The sequence below is a fragment of the Hylobates moloch genome, unplaced genomic scaffold (genome assembly GCF_009828535.3).
Source record: "Hylobates moloch isolate HMO894 unplaced genomic scaffold, HMol_V3 SCAFFOLD_5, whole genome shotgun sequence".
In the NCBI taxonomy this organism is placed as follows: Eukaryota; Metazoa; Chordata; class Mammalia; order Primates; family Hylobatidae; genus Hylobates; species Hylobates moloch.
In genome coordinates this window covers 84,677,443-84,690,842 of record NW_026652280.1, presented here as the reverse complement: position 1 = coordinate 84,690,842, position 13,400 = coordinate 84,677,443, and the positions used below count along the sequence as shown (strand labels likewise).

At 45.4% G+C, this 13,400-nt stretch overlaps 1 long non-coding RNA gene across 1 annotated transcript; it reads right to left on the bottom strand.

Annotated features, from left to right (window-relative positions):
- Positions 1-8,921: 8,921 nt before the first annotated feature.
- LOC116469001 (uncharacterized) lies at positions 8,922-12,857 on the bottom strand. The gene is made up of 2 exons (XR_004248179.2): positions 10,159-12,857; positions 8,922-10,041 (listed from the first exon to the last, which is right to left on the bottom strand). It is a non-coding gene; the product is annotated as an uncharacterized LOC116469001 (long non-coding RNA).
- Positions 12,858-13,400: the final 543 nt, after the last annotated feature.

Genomic DNA, 13,400 nt, shown 5'->3' with positions numbered 1-13,400 from the left:
CTCTCCTCTCCTGCCCTCCCCTCCCCTCCCCTCTCCTCTCCTCTCCTCTCTCCCCTTCTCCCACTCCTCTCTCAGCCTCCCTTCCAGCCACTCTGGGTTGCAATGCACCACATTTCTCACTTTCAAGCTGTTCTCTCTGGAGGAAGGCTGCCCTGGTCTTTTCTATCCAGCAAATTCCTATTCATTCTTTGAATCTCGCTCCAAATGTCCCCTGCTCTGTCTAGCCTTCCCTGAATTACTCAGGCAGAAAGCATTGCTTCTAGCCTGGCAAGATGGCTCACACCTGTAATCCTGGCACTTCGGAAGGCTGAGGTGGGAGGATCGCTTGAGCTCAGGAGTTCAAGACCAGCCTGGGCCATAGAGTAGGACACTCATCTCAACAAGATATCAAAAAATTAGCCAGGCATGGTGGTGTGCACCTGTAGTCCCAGCTACTTTGGAGGCCGAGGAAGAAGGATTGCTTGAGCCCAGGAGGTTGAGGCTGCAGTAAGCCGTGATTCAACCACTGCACTCCAGCCTGAGCAACAGGGTGAGACCTTGTCTCAAAATAAAGAAATAAAAATAAATTAATTAATTTAATTAATTTGTTAAAAAGCATTGCTTCTGTGCTTTTCCAGTGCACTTCACAAGAAATGCTCTCAGAGACCAGGCACAGTGGCTTATGCCTGTAATTCCAGCACTTTGGGAGGCTGAGGAAGGAGGATTTCTTGAGCCCGGGAGTTTGAGACCAGCCTGGACAACATAGCAAGATCCTGTCTCTATAAAAAAAAAATGCTCTTGGCCATGTGCGGTGGCTCACACCTGTAATCCCAGCATTTTGGGAGGCCAGGGCAGGTGGATAACTTGAGGTCAGGAGTTCGTGACCAGCCCGACGAACAGGGTGAAACCCCGTCTCTACTAAAAATACAAAGATTTGTATATAAATTGAATCATGCAGTATGTATTAATGGCAAAAACTGCAATTACTTTTTTTTGAGACGGAGTCTCACTCTGTCACCCAGGCTTGAGTGCAGTGGTGCAATCATGGCTCACTGCAACCTCTGTCTCCCGGGTTCAAGCAATTCTCATGTCTCAGCCTCCCCGGCAGCTGGGATTACAGATGTGCCCCACCACACTCGGCTAATTTTTGTATTTTTAGTAGAGATGGGGTTTTACCACGTTAGTCAGGCTGGTGTTGAACTCCTGACCTCAGGTGATCCACTTGCCTTGGCCTCCCAAAATGCTGGGATTATAGGCGCGAGCTGCCACACCCAACCTGCAATTACTTTTCACTAAACTAATAGTTTTTAAAAACTGGTTTCTTTAATCTCAACATCTTTTGAAATTCTTATATATTACTGGTGTATCAGTAGTTTGTTCAAGATTTAAAACCTTGAGACACTATGAGCAAAGCTCACCCCCCGCCCTCCAGCATAAAAATTATAGATGATGCCTGGGCGCGGTGGCTCACACCTGTAATCCCAGCACTTTGGGAGGCCGAGGCGGGTGGATCACCAGGTCAAGAGATCGAGACCATCCCGGCCAGCATGGTGAAACCCCATCTCTACTAAAAATACAAAAATTAATGGGGCGTGGTGGTGCGTGCCTGTAATCCCAGCCACTCCGGAGGCTGAGGCAGGAGAATTGCTTGAACCCGGGAGGCAGAGGTTGCAGTGAGCTGAGATTGCACCACTGCACTCCAGCCTGGGTGACAGAGCGAGACCCTGTCTCAAAAAATACAAAATAAATAAGAAACATACAACAGAAGTAAAAAAAAGAAAAAAAATCTGACAAGGGACTTCTATCTAGAATATGTAAAAGCCCTTACAATTCAACAAAAGATAAAAATGCCAACAACAATGGCAAGAAAAAAAAAACACAAAATGGCTGGGCACGGTGGCTCACGCCTGTAATCCCAGCACTTTGGGAGGCTGTGGTGGGTGGATCATTTGAGGTCAGGAGTTCAAGACCAGCCTGACCAACGTGGTGAAACCCAGTCTGTACTAAAAATACAAAAATTAGCCAGGCGTGGTGGGGCACTCCTTCAATCCCAGGTACTTGGGAGGCTGAGGCAGGAGAATCGCTTGACTCTGGGAGGTGGAGGTTGCAGTGAACCGAGATCGCAACACCGCACTCTAGCCTGGTTGACAGACGGAGACTCCGTCTTAAAAAGAAAAGAAAAGAAAAGAAAAGAAAAGAAAAGAAAAGAAAAGAAAAGAAAAGAAAAGAAAAGAACACAACACAAATGAACAGATACTTCACCAAAGAAGATACGCAACTGTGGCCAAGAGAGGTGGCTCACACCTGTAATCTCAGCACTTTGGAAGGCTGAGGCAGGAGGATCACTTGAGCTCAGGAGTTCCAGACCATCCTGGGCAACATGGAGAGACCCCATCTCTACTAAAAATAAAAAAATTAAGGCCGGGTGCGGTGGCTCACACCTGTAATCCCGGCACTTTGGGAGGCCAAGGCGGGCAGACCACTTGAGGTCGGGAGTTAGAGACCAGCCTGACCAAAATGGAGAAACCTCATCTCTACCAAAAATACAAAATTAGCCTAGCATGGTGGTGCATGCCTGTAATCCTAGCTAATCAGGAGGCTGAGGCAAGAGAATTGCTTGAATTGCGGTGGCTCACGCCTGTAATCCCAGCACTTTGGTAGGCTAAGGCGGGTAGATCACCTGAGGTCAGGAGTTCGAGACCAGCCTGGCCAACATGGCGAAACCCTATCTCTACTAAAAATACAAAAATTAGCCGGGCGTGGTGGTGGGAGCCTGTAATCACAGCTACTCAGGAGGCTGAGGCAGGAGAATTGCTTGAACCCAGGAGGCGGAGGTTGCAGTGAGTGAAGATGGCGCCGCTGCATTCCAGCTTGGGTGACAGAGCGAGACTCCGTCTCAAAAAAAAAAAAAAAAAGGCCGGGCGCGGTGGCTCACGCTTGTAATCCCAGCACTTTGGGAGGCCGAGGCGGGCGGATCACGAGGTCAGGAGATCGAGACCACAGTGAAACCCCGTCTCTACTAAAAATACAAAAAAGAAATTAGCCGGGCGTGGTGGCGGGCGCCTGTAGTCCCAGCTACTCAGAGAGGCTGAGGCAGGAGAATGGCGTGAACCCGGGAGGCGGAGCTTGCAGTGAGCCGAGACTGCGCCACTGCACTCCAGCCTGGGCGACAGAGCGAAACTCCGTCTCAAAAAAAAAAAAAAAAAAAAAAAAAAGCTTGTTGAACAAGTGTGTTACAATGTATTCCAAAGATAACGCATGCAATGCCCAATTTGTTCACTAGATGGCAGCAAGAGCCAAGTCATTTCTAGTTGCTTCCAGGTGCATCTACTGTGGCTACTCTTGCTTGTCACAGTAAGCTGACAGAGCACTGTCCCCAATTAAAGATAGGAAAACAGAGGCGTAAAGAACACTGCTTTGTCAGAGCCAGGATTCTGGTCTTCCAAATCAACAACCCATGAATGAGAACCCTCCCGGATCTCTTCCCCACACTGTCCCCTTCCCCTAAGTCCTCTCTCTGGTAATTTCATCCATTTCCTGAAGTCAGAAGTACTCTGCCTGGGCCAGGTGCAGTGACTCAAGTCTGTAATCCCAGCACTTTGGAAAGCCGAGAGAGGCGATCACCTGAGGTCAGGAGTTCAAAACCAGCCTGGCCAACATGGCGGACACCCCCGTCTCTACTAAAAATACAAAAATTAGCTGGGCACCATCGTGAGTGCCTGTAATCCCAGCTACTCAAGAGGCTGAGGCAGGAGAATCGCTTGAACCTGGGAGGTAGGGGTTGCAGTGAGCTGAGATCACGCCATTGCACTCCAGCCTGGGCGACAGAGCGAGACTCCGTCTCAAAAATAAATAAATAAATAAATAAAATAAAAATGCAAAAATTAGGCCAGGCGTGGTGGCTCACACCTGTAATCCCAGCACTTTGGGAGGCTGAGGCGGGTGGATCACCTGAGGTCGGGAGTTCCAGACCAGTCTGACCAATATGGAGAGACCCCAGTGTCTACTAAAAATACAAAACTAGCCAGGTATGGTGGCGCATGCCTGTAATCCCAGCTGCTCAGGAGGCTGAGGCAGGAGAAGTGCTTGCACCCGGGAAGCAGAGGTTGCGGTGAGCGGAGATCGCGCCATTGCACTCCAGCCTGGGGAACAAGAACGAAACTCCATCTCCGCCGGGCGCAGTGGTTCAAGCCTGTAATCCCAGCACTTTGGGAGGCCGAGGCGGGCGGATCACAAGGTCAGGAGATTGAGACCATCCTGGCTAACATGGTGAAACCCCGTCTCTACTAAAAATACAAAAAAAAAAAATTAGCCAGGCGTAGTGGCAGGCGCCTGTAGTCCCAGCTACTCGGGAGGCTGAGGCAGGAGAATGGCGTGAACCTGGGAGGCAGAGCTTGCAGTGAGCCGAGATCATGCCACTGCACTCCAGCCTGGGCGACAGAGCCAGACTCCATCTCAAAAAAAAAAAAAAAAAAGAAACTCCATCTCAAAAAAAAAAAAAAAAGACAAAAACAAAAAAACAGCGGATCACGAGGTCAGGAGTTTGGGACCAGCCTGGGCAATATGGTGAAACCCTGTCTCTACTAAAAATACAAAAAAATTAGCCAGGTGTGGTGGCGCACAACTGTAGCCTCAGCTACTCCAGAGGCTGAGGCAGAAGAATTGCTTGAACCCAGGAGATGGAGGTGGCAGTGAGCCGAGATTGCACCATTGCACTCCAGCCTGGGTGACAGAGCAAGACTGCTTCTCAAAAAAAAAAAAAAAAAAAAATTGGCCGGGTGTGGCGGTAGGTGTTCCTATAATCCCAGCAACCCCGGGGCTGAGAAGGGAGGATCACTTGAGCCTGAGAGGCTCTGCATTCCAACCTGAGCTACGAAGTGAGACCCTGTATCAAAAACAAAAACAAACCAAATCTCACACAGGTCCATACCAACCAGCCCCTGATCCTCGGTCTGAGGGGCTTGAGAGGGTAGGTTCTGGAGGGGTTGGGGAATGGTGGAGCTGCCTCTTGAACTCAGGATTATCAGGATGATGAAATCCAAAACTGTGGGCCAGGATCGGTGGCTCACACCTGTAATCTTAGTACTTTGGGAGGCCAAGGCAGGCAGATCACTTGAGGTCGGGAGTTCCAGACTGGCCTGGCCAACATGGTGAAACTCTGTCTCTATTAAAAATACAAAAATTAGCTGGGCGTTGTGGCGTGTGCCTGTAGTCCCAGCTACTCGAAAGGCCGAGGGAGGAGAATCGCTTGAACTGGGAGGTGGAGGTTGCAGTGAGCCGAGATTGCCCCACTGCACTCCAGCCTGGGTGACAGAGCGAGACTCTGTCTCAAAAAAAAAAAAAAAGAAATCCAAAACTGAGGTCCCTGTGTACAACTGGAGGAGTACATATGGGGAATGCCTGGGGCTTGTTCATATTATTAACAGCAGTTGGCCAGGCGCAGTGGCTCATCCCTGTAATCCTAGCACTTTGGGAGGCCAAGGCGGGCGGATCATGACGTCAAGAGATCGAGACCATCCTGGCCAACATGGTGAAACCCTGCGTCTACTAAATATACAAAAATTAGCTGGGTGTGGTGGCGTGCCTGTAGTTCCAGCTAGTCGGAAGGTTGAGGCAGGAGAATCGCTTGAACTCAGGAGGCGGAGGTTGCAGTGAGCCGAGATCACACTACTGCACTCCAGCCTGGCCACAGAGCGAGACTCTGTTTCAAAAAAAAAAGCGCAGTCCCCTTAACTTGGACAGGAACTTTTGGGGAATTTATGCTCTCCATTTTGTGCTCAGAAGGTGGAAAGACTTCCGGCCTACTTTTCTGCCTCCTCCTGTTGCTGTGATCAGTGTCTGATCTTTACATTTTCAATCCTGGAGAACTTCCTCAACACCAGGAACTACATAGCCCCTGGCGAATGCCCAGCTCCTTTTTTTTTTTTTTTTAAGACGGAGTGTCGCTCTGTCGCCCAGGCTGGAGTGCAGTGGCCCGATCTCACCTCGCTGCAAGCTCCGCCTCCCAGGTTCATGCCATTCTCCTGCCTCAGCCTCACAAGTAGCTGGGACTACAGGCGCCCGCCACCATGCCTGACTAATTTTTTGTGTTTTTAGTAGAGACGGGGTTTCACCGTCTTAGCCAGGATGGTTTCAATCTCCTGACCTCGTGATCCGCCTGCCTCAGCCTCCCAAAGTGCTGGGATTACAGGCTTGAGCCACCGCGCCCAGCCTTTTTTTTTTTTTTTGAGATAGTTTAGCTCTTGTTGCCCAGGCTGGAGTGCAGTGGCGCAATCTTGGCTCACTGCAACCTCCGGTTCCCGGGTCCAAGCGATTCTCCTACCTCAGCCTCTCGAGTAGCTGGGATTCAGGCATGCGCCACCATGCCCAGCTAATTTTGTATTTTTAGTAGAGACTGGGCTTCTCCATGTTGGTCAGGCTGGTCTCGAACTCCTGACCTCAGGTGATCTGCCCACCTCAGCCTCCCAAAGTCCTGGGATTACAGGCGTGAGCCACTGTGCGTGGCCCCCAACTCCTACTCTTACTCCTTTGCTCTCCACTGAAGTATTTGTGCTTCCACAGAACTTTGCTTTGGAAAAACAGACCTTTCTCCATAGGAAACTGACTGGGCATCAGTTCAGAAGACACTTAACCAACTTAGGAGAGCACCTAGCTCAGCTTCTTTCATAACCAGTGAGACAGATACCCCATCCCCCATTAGATCACTTCAAGGGAAGAGAAAGCTCCTGTGGCCAAGGCCTACACAGGCTGGGTAGATTGGGGGTTGGTGTGCTGCTGACCTGCCGGGCTATTGCTTGATCTATCAGAACATTCTAGACACTGAAGAAAGCAACATAGGGGTTGAAGTGTTGAATGACTAGGATTCAAACCTCAGCTGTGCTGCGTTGGCAAAAGGGGCCCAATCAGAGCAAAATGTAGTACCATTAAAAAAAAAAAAAAAGGTAGTTCTGCTTCTGAGGCCCCTCCATTAGGCTAAGGGTGTGGCCAGTCACAGGTTTCCCAGGCTGGAAGATTCTTCAGATGTGGGTCCCTCTCTGGTAGGTCTGGGTTTACTAGAATGCATCTCACGCTCCAATAAGCAAGGTCTGACTTTTCAGGGACATCTTAAGGGTAAGGAGGGCCAGGGAGGGTATTTCACCTGAGATCCCAGCCAGTCCTTCCAACAGCCAGATGCTGGTACTAATCCCACAGCACAAACGGACAAAAGGGGACCAGTGACAACTGATAAAGGAAAATGTGATCCTGAGTGACCCAGGACCTTGGGACTCACTCCGAGGGGGAACCAAAGAGCTTAACTGGCTTAAAAACTTAAAAGGATCAGCCAGGCTTGGTGGCTCACACCTGTAATCCCAGCACTTTCAGAGGCCCAAGTGGATCACATAAGGTCAGGAGTTGAGACCAGCCTGGCCAACATGGTAAAACCACGTCTGAACTGAAAATACAAAAATTAGCCAGGCGTGGTGGTGTGCACCTGTAGTCCCAGCTACGGGGAGGGTGAAGCAGGAGAATCACTTGGACCCCAGAAGGGGAGGTTGCAGTTTGCAGAGATCACGCCACTACACTCCAGCCTGGGCGACAGAGTAAGACTCTCAAAAAAACAAAAACTTACAGAACTCTTTCCAATGACACACACACCCCCCACACCATTTCTCCCCCAGCTCAGCTCACAGCCAATTACTAAATAGTGGAAAAGAGACTACTTAAAAGAAGTTCCCTATTTTCCTGTGGGGGTTACTAGGCTTTTTAGTAGGCCACTCACCCACTACCCTCACACCAATCCCCCCCAAGTCCGTACCCTACTTGAAGATTATGCTGTAATTAAGGGAGCTGTGTTTATAGACCACAGATAGAACAAGCCCACAGAACACTGATCTTTTTTCCCCAATCAAGGTTTGTTTATACAGAAAAGAACCACAACAATTTAGAGCTTCTTCATTTTTATTACATAAAATTGTTAAGTTTTCAGCAGTAGGGCTTCTCAAAACACCAGCTGCATGGTATCACCTGAAAAAGACAAGGCAGTTACATTAGATTCTCATGTAAATATGAATATAAAATCAAGTCAAGCTCCTGACAAATTATACATCAAGGATGTATATAGTTCAAAGATATTGTGCGTGCTGTTACGTCCCACCTCCCCAAAACTAGCACCAGCAGAGAAAAGGAGAAATACAGAAAGAGTCCTGAAGACAGATGAGTAGTCAGGCAAAGACGCCGCAGGGATTTGAACCCCGTCCTGGAAACCAGGAGTGCCAACCACCAGCATCTTTTGCTTTTTTTTTTTTTTAAAGCTAGAAAAAGGCCAAAAAGCAAAACCTGAGAAAACAAAACGTGTTGTTTTCTCAGGAAAAGAAAAACCTTCATGACCCTACTGAAGAGCATTGGAGATCAGCTTCCGCTAAGATGCTAGCTTGGCCAAGTCTGTTAATGTTCACCTGAAAAAGTCTTAGCAGAGAATTTTTGCATTCCCACCCAAAAGCCCTCTCAGCCACTCAAATGCCTATCTTCTCCAGTCTACAAGTTACATGTTCCCACCCAGCATTACAGTTCTTGAACATGTTATTTCTCCACTTACTGGTTTAAGTTGGTTTTAGTCACTGGATAAATGTTATATAGAGCTACTTAGCTGTGGTTTTAATATCCTTCTGTTAACAATTTGCAGGCAAATTAATGGCCTTTTCTAACATAGTTCAACCCACCAAAGACCTCGGCACCATTGTTACCTTGAAACCGATTATGGATCATGCCCACAAGGATCCAAGCTACCAGCTGCATCGAGGTGAGGGGTGAAGGGTCTGTGCTAGATCAAAAGGCACGGGGTGGCGATGTGGCAGAGAAGTTGCTTGTGGGGAGACCTTGCTTTTAACAGGCTTCTGGAAAAAGCTAGGGAAAAGTGGTTGCCCGCTTTCCCCCTTTCCCTCCCCTTCAAGCACCGCTTGCGATTTGGGCTTTATTAAAAGCTGCTATAAAAACAGCTTGCTTAAATGTTAAGAAAAGCCCAAGGGTACTTCAAGCATTCCTTCGGATGCTTCACTCCAGAAAGAGGGAGTTAAGGCAAGTCCTCATTACTAATAAAAATCAGGTGAGGCTGACACTTCTCTTGACCTTAGGATAATAGCGCTTTGTTGTCTCTCTTGCCACAGGAAGGCTCCATGGTTGTCCTACTTTAAAGCCTTCGGTGCCTTTAGTGAGGGGTACCTGAAAAATCTTAAAAAAAGGCTTAGCGCCCACCTCACCCCTCCACCCCCATGCCAACAGTTTGCTCACATGCCAATTACTCCAGCATAAAGCTGAAATCTATCCAATACTATTGTCCCACAACTGATCTGACTTTGTATGTAAATACAGAAAAAGCTTGTTCACCTGTTGTCCTCATTTTGTCCACTGGTGAATTCAACTGGAAACTCCTTCTATAGTCTGAAGAATACCATCTGAAAGAACTAGTGGTTCCCAATCCCCACATTTAAAATGGAATGTTTGGTTTGTTTATTTAAAGTAAATAGGCTATTTTTTTCTTACTGGGTCTGGCTTCTCTGGCCCTTCGCATACTTGTGTCTGCTGAGTGTTCCTGCATGTAAGAATTAAGACCAAGGGAGGGGAGAGAGAAACCCACACAAAAACAATGCACTAAAGATCACTGAACTGTTAAACATTTCCACTTGCCAGGTTAATTTCTTGAAGACTGTTGCTTGTTTGGAATTTGTTTCTTGTCACTGATTTTAAGGTTGCATCTGGAAAAGACTAAAGGCTTCAGTCCCCTCCCACCACCAGAAATGAACAAAAAGCATTTTACCTAAAAATAACACAGCAAAATGTACTTAGCTTCAATCACAAACACGACTGCTTAAAACTGCAGAAATTTCCTCAACACTCAGCCTTTATCACTCAGCTGGATTTTTTTCCTTCAACAATCACTACTCCAAGCATTGGGGAACACAACTTCTAATCATACTCCAGTCGTTTCACAATGCATTCTAATAGCAGCGGGATCAGAACAGTACTGCATTTACTTGCCAACAGAACAGACAGACCTGAAGTCAAGACAACTGCATTCTGTGAAGTCTGTAAAAAAAAAAAGCTAAAACAAGTAAGCCCCACCCCCTCCTCCCGTCCCTCCAAATTCCAGGAAAAAAATTTTGAGTATGCTGATAAACTCACTGCAAGGTCTCATACACTCACTAGGAGAACAGAAGGAAGAGCCAAGCACTCATATGCAATTCAAAATCCTGAACAGCTTCATGAAGGATGAAATGCCTCTGCAAAGGAAAATTCTTTAAAAACCCACAGGCCCCCCCCCATGCCTATATAAGATCAATAGTGTAAAACATTGCCTTCCACTCTAAGATTGTAAGCATTTAAAGTTAACATGCAAACTTTGGAAATGTGAAAAAGTACTTTATTACTCTAGTCACTGTCCATTTATAAACCCCTGACTTTCTGGAAACAAAATGTGTCATTACCTTTTACTCTGATCATAATCTCCCACCTGTCTAAGAGGTTATTTATTCCTTATTTAGAGGGCCTCTATTGCCATGTGCCTGGAATTATTATATGCTCATCACTTTATGAAGAATAAAGTTTGTCTTTCCTGCCTTAAGAAAGTTACATTCGTTCTTCCGCTCAAATCCTGATCTGGTCCATTAAAGAGTGTTCGCAAACAAAGTTTCTGAAAGATCAGAGAAGAATCCCCCCCAAGATTGCCCCAACACTAAAACTACAGACAAACAGTATTTTATTTAAATAAGGAGACAGCTTTCTAAAAGTATACATTCTCTAATAAAGATAGTTTATTATTTTGAATGATTTAATGGTTTTCTACACAATTTACATCACAACACGTAAATTTTAGCAATAACATCTGATTCTAACAGCACATCATGCTATTCCTTCATAAAGTCTTCAGAGATTCAATGCTAAACACATTTCCTTAGTTGCATTAAGGCACTAATCACTTTAGAGGCTTTTAAGAAATTATTTAAAGATGCAAATGCCTCTGAGTGAACTGTACTATCCCATCACTGAAGCCCACAGAACAAGTCCTACAATTTTAAAGAGGCTTGATGGGAAAATTTCTCAATCCTGAAATCCCCTAGGGAAGGGGTCAGGAAAAAGTGCCATGGTTGATATTTAAGAACTCCACAGCTCTTAAAAATAAGCACTTATCCCTAACATGCAATACTGCAGATGCAAGTTAAACTTATCTGTTAACAGCTGCCTGCTGTTTTCTGCTCCCAGATGAAATGAAGCAACTCTTCTGATAACGAAGAGATACCTGTCTGAGGCAAACGAAACATTGGCACACAGCACAGCCTCCTCAATCCACTTGATCCCAACTCATCTCTCATTTATTTCGGCTTCTTTTATTCCAGGATTAATGTAGTGTAACATTTTCATTTCATTTCGCTTTTATTCTGCTTTTGTAAAAGCAGTATTTTGAGATGGACATTGGCTCTTCATTGTATTTCTCATCGATTCATTATTTTTGTGGTTATAGCTTGACAAGCAATTAACTTTAAAATGGTAGATTCCATAACTTTAAATTGGTAGCTTTCATTTGCTTAAATTTTTTTTGGCATATGCAGATAATGTTCTCATCGGTAGTAAGAATCTCAGGGTTATGCTTATTCCCCAATGGAGGTATGACATATAATCTTTTCTGCCTTTACTTATCATTCACCAAGGAGCTGTTTTCTCTGCATCTAGGCCATCATACTGCCAGGCTGGTTATGACTCAGATGTTATCTGAAAAAAGTCTATAGAAAAAAAGTTTCCCCTCCCTCATCAACAAAAGCCCACCCTCTAAGAGACATTCAAGCTGAACTATCACAATTCTTAATCAGTTACGATTTACAAACAGAGAAATTTAAAATACACAATTTACAAAATTTTTGAAGCATACCTTAACATCTTGTTTTGCAGTTAAACAATGGAAAAGTATTTCTCCTACGCTAAGAAAAACTTGCTTACACACAACTGAAAATAGAATCTTACTTGATAATACAAAAGCTACCATCAGAAGAAATCCCTTCAGGATCATTAAGCCACTTCCTTTGCTCTGAAGTTTCTATAGTAGTTTTAAGTTATTATTAAATCACCTGAAAAAAATTCCAAAAGAGAACCACACACTACCATATCCAAACAATTTTTGCATTTCCCATTAATTGTAGTTAATGTCAGCCCAGTGGGCCAGACCAACCCCCAGTTCAATACTTTCCTTCCCCAAGCTCTGTACTTTGAAGGAAAACAGATACAGTATCAAATTATGACACTTTTCTTGCCCAAATTAATGCACTGGTACACCCAGTGGCTCATATTTAACTTCCCCCAGCTTCCCAATTCAAAAACTGGGGGAAACAAAAACTAAATCATTGGGAGTTACTTGCCAACTTGGAAGCTGGTATTTCTTTACCTTTTCCATCCTAAGACTTTAAGTTCTCTGGCATGAGTTTATCTGCAATCATAAACTAAACAATTACCTAAACCCACCCCACCAATCCCAACCGTAACAGGCCACTGCCAACTAATTGCCAATATTTGCCCCTCCCCTTTAATAAAACTTTTAACAAGTCACATTATTGGAAAACTTAACTTCAACATTTGGCCTACTCAAGCTCTTCTGAAGTTCTCCTGAGATGACTATGAACCAAAGCTGCACTGTGCTGTACTTTTCAGCTTCAACTGGGAATACTCTTCCAAGGATAAAAGCAGCTCCAGTCCCTGAAGGTGTTCGTGCCAACAGCACAGCGGTACACTCCTTTTCTAACCCAGTTTGTCAATAGTACTATAGCATCTGTGGAAAATCTTAGAAAAAAAAACATTTTCCCCCCCACCCTCTCTCTTCCCTGTTAAGACCATCCCAAAATACTTCACAAGTAAAAAATAACAAGTTTAAGGGATTAAGCACTTTTAAAGTCTGATTAAGGGGGTGGGGGGGAAAAAAGAGTAACTACCAGCCATTTCTCCAATGGACATCTCTTCCACAGACCTCAACGTGAGAACTGCTCTAGTTTCTATAAACTGTAAACCTGTGGTGGTCTGATTATCCTGATACTGGATTTTCTTGTTTTCTGTTACACCTTGAGTCATTTGCCTTTAGGATTCTAGACAGACCTAAGGGAAAAAGAACTGAAAACATATTTTGCCCCCCCCCCCCCAAAAAAAAAACCAAAAACCCCCCCCCCCCCCCCCCCCCCCCGCCTCAGTTACACATCCAACCTCTCTACATTTACAAAACGAATTCAGGGTGAGGAAGTAAAAACAGGTCATCTATTCACAAAACTGAAACACTTCATTACCCCAACTAAACATACAAACTGCTTACAGATTTGCTGAGATTTTGTCTCACTTTTGGCTATCAAATTCATTTGGCTTTCCTCAAATTCGTAAAAAAAAAACCACAAACTTGCCATCTACTATTTCTC